A 7,009-nucleotide genomic window follows, 5' to 3' on the forward strand; every position below is an offset into this window, starting at 1 on the left:
GAAGATTGAGGAAGCCAAACCAACAAGAATGGCCCTCCAATTGGCAGATCGAACTTTTAAATTCCCTCATGGGATAGTTGAGGATTTGTTGGTGAAGGTGGGAGATTTTATATTTCCTGCTGATTTTGTGGTGTTAGATATGGAGGAAGAAGCCAAAGCTTCAATAATTCTGGGAAGACCCTTCCTGGCTACTGCTGGAGCCATCATAGATGTACAAAAGGGTGAACTCACTCTTAGACTACATGATGAGAAATTGGTGTTTAACGTATTCAAGGCAATGAGCTATCCATCAGAATCACTAAGGGAATGCATGAGGGTGGATGTAGTGGATATTGCAGTACAAGAAACCTTTGAGGAAACAACAAAGGAAGTGGCAGAGGAGGAGTTCACCAAGGACATAGAAGTTAGTGACATCAAGGCTGCTGAAACAACCATGCCAAACATGCCAGAGATAGTGAAAGAAGAGAAGGAAGCACCAAAACCTGAGCTCAAAGCATTGCCCCCTAATCTCAAGTATGCATACTTGGGTAGTGATGAGAGTCATCCTGTTATCATTAGCTCTGCTCTGAGTCAAGAACAGGAAGAAGAATTGATCAAGGTGCTACAAACTCATCAAGATGCCATTGGATGGACCCTAGCTGATTTGAAGGGGATAAGTTCATCCATATGCATGCATAAAATCTTGTTAGAAGAGGATGCTAGACCCTCCATCCAAGCTCAGAGAAGATTGAATCCCGTCATGAAAGAAGTGGTACAAAAGGAGGTCATGAAGTTATGGCAGGCAGGGGTAATCTACCCCATTTCTGATAGCCCATGGGTTAGTCCCATCCATGTAGTTCCCAAGAAAGGTGGCATAACTGTGGTGCCAAATGAGAGGAACGAACTCATACCCACAAGAACTGTCACTGGGTGGAGGATGTGCATAGACTACAGGAAGCTCAATGAAGCCACCAGAAAAGATCATTTCCCACTCCCATTCATGGATCAGATGCTTGAAAGGCTTGCAGGACATGCTTACTATTGCTTTTTGGATGGATACTCAGGCTATAATCAGATAGTAGTTGATCCTAGAGATCAAGAGAAAACATCATTTGTTTGTCCATATGGAGTTTTTGCTTATAGACGCATGCCCTTTGGATTGTGCAATGCACCTGCCACTTTCCAAAGATGCATGCTGTCCATCTTTTCGGACATGATTGAAAAATTTATTGAGGTCTTCATGGATGATTTTTCTGTGTTTGGAGATTCTTTTCCTAGCTGCCTACACCACCTTGCCTTGGTGCTTAAGAGGTGCCAAGAGACTAACCTAGTATTAAACTGGGAAAAATGTCATTTCATGGTCACAGAAGGAATAGTCCTTGGCCACAAAATCTCTAATAGAGGCATTGAGGTGGACAGAGCTAAGGTGGAACTCATTGAAAAACTACCTCCACCAAGTAATGTCAAGGCAGTTAGGAGTTTTTTGGGACACGCTGGTTTTTACAGAAGGTTTATTAGAGACTTTTCTAAAATAGCCAAACCTTTGAGTAACTTGCTTGTCTCTGATACACCCTTTGTATTTGATAAAAATTGCATGCTAGCCTATGAACTTTTGAAGCAAAAACTTTCCTCTGCACCTATCATTGCCCCACCTGATTGGAACTTACCTTTTGAACTGATGTGTGATGCATCAGACCTTGCTATTGGGGCAGTGTTAGGACAAAGGAAAGACAATTTGGTACATGTGATTTATTATGCCAGTAAAGTCTTGAATGATAACCAAAGGAATTACACAACCACTGAAAAAGAACTCTTGGCAATAGTCTTTGCATTTGACAAATTTAGATCCTATCTCATTGGATCTAAAGTCATTGTCTTCACTGATCATTCAGCTTTAAAATACTTACTTGCTAAACAAGAATCCAAACCAAGACTTATTAGATGGGTTCTTTTGTTGCAGGAATTTGACATTGAAATCAAAGACAAGAAGGGTGTAGAGAACAAGGTGGCAGACCATTTATCAAGGATACCATGTGAAGAAGGAAGCGCACAAAGCACACATATAAATGAGTGCTTTCCTGATGAACAACTCATGGTAATTCACAAAGCACCCTGGTTTGCAGACATAGCAAACTTCAAGGCCATTGGGAGTTTGCCGTTGGAATTTAACAAGCATCAAAGGAAGAAATTGGTAAATGATGCCAAATACTTCATCTGGGACGAACCATACTTGTTCAAAAAATGTTCCGATGGCATACTCAGAAGATGCATATCAGAGGAAGAAGGAAGGGAAGTCTTATGGGACTGCCATGGCTCCACTTATGGAGGACATTTTGCAGGAGAAAGAACAGCAGCTAAGGTGTTGCAGTGTGGTTTTTATTGGCCCACTATCTTCAAAGATGCAAAGGAACTAGTGAAGCACTGCCATGAATGCCAGAAAGCGGGGAACCTGCCAAGAAGAAATGAAATGCCACAACAATTCATTCTGGAACTTGAATTGTTTGATGTATGGGGGATAGATTTCATGGGACCCTTTCCCTCCTCATACTCAAATAATTACATTCTTGTGGCAGTAGACTATGTCTCCAAATGGGTTGAAGCGATAGCAACTCCAACCAATGATAATAAGGTAGTCATGAACTTCCTCAGAAAACACATTTTTTGCCGTTTTGGGGTTCCAAGAGCAATCATCAGTGATGGAGGAAGCCACTTCTGCAACAAACCATTAGAGGCATTGCTTCTAAAATATGGAGTCAAACACAAGGTAGCCACACCATACCATCCACAAACAAGTGGGCAAGCCGAAATATCTAACAGAGAACTCAAAAGGATCCTGGAAAAGACTGTGGGAACTTCAAGGAAGGACTGGTCGATTAAGCTAGATGATGCTCTTTGGGCATATAGGACAGCTTTCAAAACACCAATTGGAATGTCTCCTTACCAACTAGTATACGGAAAAGCTTGCCATTTGCCACTGGAGTTGGAGCACAAGGCATACTGGGCCTTGAAACTTTTGAACTTGGACAGCAAAGCTGCTGGAGAAAGAAGGATGTTGCAAATTCAAGAGTTGGAAGAATTCAGAGCTGAAGCTTATGAGAATGCCAAAATTTACAAAGAAAGAGCAAAGAAGAAGCATGACAGCAACATAGCCCCAAGGAAATTTGAAGAAGGACAAAAAGTATTGCTCTACAATTCTAGGCTGAAGCTATTTCTAGGGAAGCTAAAATCAAGGTGGTCTGGACCATTCCTTGTCACCAAGGTCTCCAAATATGGACAAGTAGAAATCATGGAAGAAAAGTCACAACGAACCTTCATTGTGAACGGTCAAAGACTCAAACATTACTTGGGAGATATGGAGGAGAAGGACAAGGTTAAATATCACCTCAACTGAGGAAGCTGACCGTCAAGCTAATGACGTTAAAGAAGCGCTTGTTGGGAGGCAACCCAACCTGAGGTAATACCCTTTTGCTGTTTCTTTTATTTGTTTCAATAAAAAGGTGAAGTAGTTTCTGTGCATTGCAAAGAATTAAGTTTGGTGTTTCACACCAAACAATGAATTCGTGGATCAATAATTCAAAGGGGAATGTGTGACTCTAAGTTTGGTGTTCCACCATAAAGCTCAACTGAACACAACAACCTTTGAATTATATGAAAGGAACAACCATTCTAAGCAATCACAGAAATGCTTAAAATCCTTAGCAGCAACTTCATTCCAAGGAGAATTCAAGGATTCAAAGAACAGAGAAGTAAGTAGGAGACTAAGTTTGGTGTTCACACACCAACTTAAGACTCAGACACTTGCCCATACATAGTTGAGCTAACCACTCAAGTACTTGAGAAGCAAGCAACTTCATCACTCTTTGCAGGAAAGGAAACAAGGATCTTAGAAAGAACATGAAGCAACAACTAGGAGAAGAAGGAGAAATCAAATTGTTCCTGGCAACAAAGAGAAAACAAGAAATTTCACAAGGTGGTGTTGTTCCTTGACATTTCTTTGAAATGGGCAAACAAAAGCATGCTTGTTCTGGTATAAACTGAAATTGTTGAATCTGTCTGGAATGTAAAGTTTCTAGTATGTTTGTCTGTTTAGTGCTTTGAATAAAGTGAATGCCTAGATGTTGGATATAACTTCACCTTCTTAAACAAATGCTTGCCATGCTTGTTCTGTTTCCAAAAATAAAAGAAAAGTTTGAACAAAAGTAACTTGGCTCAATTAGTGACAAATCAAGTAGAATTAAGTGGTGGTATGCATGCTTGATTGTTTAGTCAGATCACTGGAAATAGAGTGTAGAATTATCATTTTTTGTGTAGAAATTGAAAACTGTCTATGGATCTTAATGAATAAATGTCTTTGGCCATGAAAAAGAAAGAAAAAGAAGAAGAAAAAGCCACTAAAAAAAAGGCAACCAAAAAGCAAAAAAAAAAATTGAGAAAATAAGCTAGGCACTAATGGTTTGAACTTCTGAGACAAATGCCTGTGGTGTTTATGTATTAAGGATATGCTTGGATGAATAGGTTCTGAGGAGTGTTTCAACACTTGGTAACTTGGGTTAACTAACCCGGGATTATCAACCAAAAGTCCATTATCAAGAGCAACCTAAATACAAAACATTTAGTCACACAAAGAGGTGCTGGGCACCAATGTCTCAAGAAGAAATGTGAACTAAAATGCCTGCAGTGGATATGTGTAGTGCACTGATAAGAAAAAGAAAATGCCAAAGGCGTGTGCAACACATGACACTAAGCAAACAAGGAGCAAAGGAGCTCAAAGAAAAAGAAAAAGAAAAACAAAGAAGAGAAAAGTGCCAAGGACATAAGAGTAACAAGAGGCCATAGCAGTGTTTGATGGATGCAATGAAAAAGTGATAATCTTACCTGATAAGAATGAAAAAGTGATACTGCAACTTTCTGCATAAAACCCTTCTGATGAACTTCAAATGCTTGCTAATATAGCCAATGTAACTGCTTTCTGTTTCATACTTTCTTCTCAAATAACTCAGGACTTGCTTAGGGACAAGCAAGTATTAAGTTTGGTGTTGTGATGCCAAGGCATCTTAGGCTAGTTTCACTAGCATTTTTCTGTTAGTTTTAGTTGTTTTATGCATTTTCTTGAGCTTAAAGTAACCAAGAATGGTTAAATGAATAACAAAGCAATGAACCATCCAAACAGTATGATTTTGATGCAAATTCCATGAGTTTTAGTTATATTACTTGAATGCTATGAATGGAAGAATTCTCATGAAATTTTGCAAGACTTTGATGCAATTGTTTGGATGATTTCAGGAAAGAAGAGGCTAGGCAAGGAAGCAACAAAATCAATAAAGGAAGCTTGAATATCACATGTGGAGTTTAAGTTCCAGTTTAAGCTTAAACTGGAACTTAAACTACCAAGCCATATAATGCTGGAAATGGCGTTTAAGTTCCAGTTTAAGCCTAAACTGGAGCTTAAACGCCAGAATCTTGAAGGTTAAGAAATGCTGAAACTGAAGTTTAACCTCCAGTTTAACCTTAAACTGGAGGTTAAACGCCAGAATGAAAGTCTGACCAAAGAAGCATTTCCACGTTTAACCTCCAGTTTAACCTTAAACTGGAGGTTAAACGCCAGAAATGGGAAATGCACCAGGGAGCCATTTCCACGTTTAAGCTCCAGTTTAACCTTAAACTGGAGCTTAAACGTGTTCGACCAAGTTTTCTCCTCCAGGGTTGCTTTCTCCATTTCCACGTTTAAGCTCCAGTTTAACCTTAAACTGGAGCTTAAACGTGTTCGACACCTCCAGGGCTACCTTTCTCAGCTTCCACGTTTAAGCTCCAGTTTAACCTTAAACTGGAGCTTAAACGTGTTCAACCTCCAGGATGGCTTTCTCTATTTCCACGTTTAAGCTCCAGTTTAACCTTAAAATGGAGCTTAAACGTGTTCGACCTCCAGGATGGCTTTCTCTATTTCCACGTTTAAGCTCCAGTTTAACCTTAAACTGGAGCTTAAACGTGTTCGACCTCCAGGATGGCTTTCTCTATTTCCACGTTTAAGCTCCAGTTTAACCTTAAACTGGAGCTTAAACGTGTTCGACCTCCAGGGCTGCCTTTTCTATCTCCACGTTTAAGCTTCAGTTTAACCTTAAACTGAAGCTTAAACGTGTTCGACTAAGTTACCCTCCAGGGCTGCCTTCTTCCATTTCCACGTTTAAGCTTCAGTTTAACCTTAAACTGAAGCTTAAACGTGCTTCCACAAAAGGCATCACTGGAAGTGTCTGGCGTTTAAGCTGCAGTTTAAGCTTAAACTGCAACTTAAACGCCACTCTTGGAAAAGGTTTCTGGGCCAAAAATATTGCGGTTTAAGTTAGTATTTGAGCACAAACATCAACTTAAACTTACTCTGGTATGAAACCCAATTGAATATCATGGTTTATGGGATTGGGCCTGAAGGATTGATGAGTCTGAAATTTCAATTTATTGAGTCATGTGTCATTATTTGATTATCACTAAGTTGGCTCAATGAATGTTACAGAATTTGGATCAACAGCCTCATCAAGATTATGGATCATAAACCCAAGGCAAAAGGAAAGCAGGGAGAGGCTTCAAAGCCCAAGAAACACAACAGAAGCTCAATATAGTAAGTGTATAAATAGGATAGAATTTAAGTTAGGAAGGACGGGGGATTGAAGGGGAATCCAGCCCCTGAGGGGGACTTATGACACGGAGAACTGGGGATCATTTTCTTTTAGTTTTGTAATTGAATTCAGAGCTATGACTCACTAAACCCCTTTCATTGGGTTAGGGAGCTCTATTGTAATTCAATGAATCAATAATAGTTTTATCTTCTTCTTTAATCTTTTCTCTTGAATTTTGTTAGAAAGCTTCTCGATCTAATTCCATTGGGTAGTTGTCTTGGGAAAGAAACTACCCATAATTGGAATCCTTCGGAACCTTGGGAAAGGAATGGAGGATTCATGCTAGAGAAGCTTTCTCACAGTGAATTGGATTGGGGTTTGGATGGATATTGTGACATGTAATCCTACCAAATTGTGGTTCA

This window comes from Arachis ipaensis, chromosome B5, assembly GCF_059453495.1.
Source record: "Arachis ipaensis isolate K30076 ecotype BB chromosome B5, ASM5945349v1, whole genome shotgun sequence".
Classification (NCBI taxonomy): domain Eukaryota; kingdom Viridiplantae; phylum Streptophyta; class Magnoliopsida; order Fabales; family Fabaceae; genus Arachis; species Arachis ipaensis.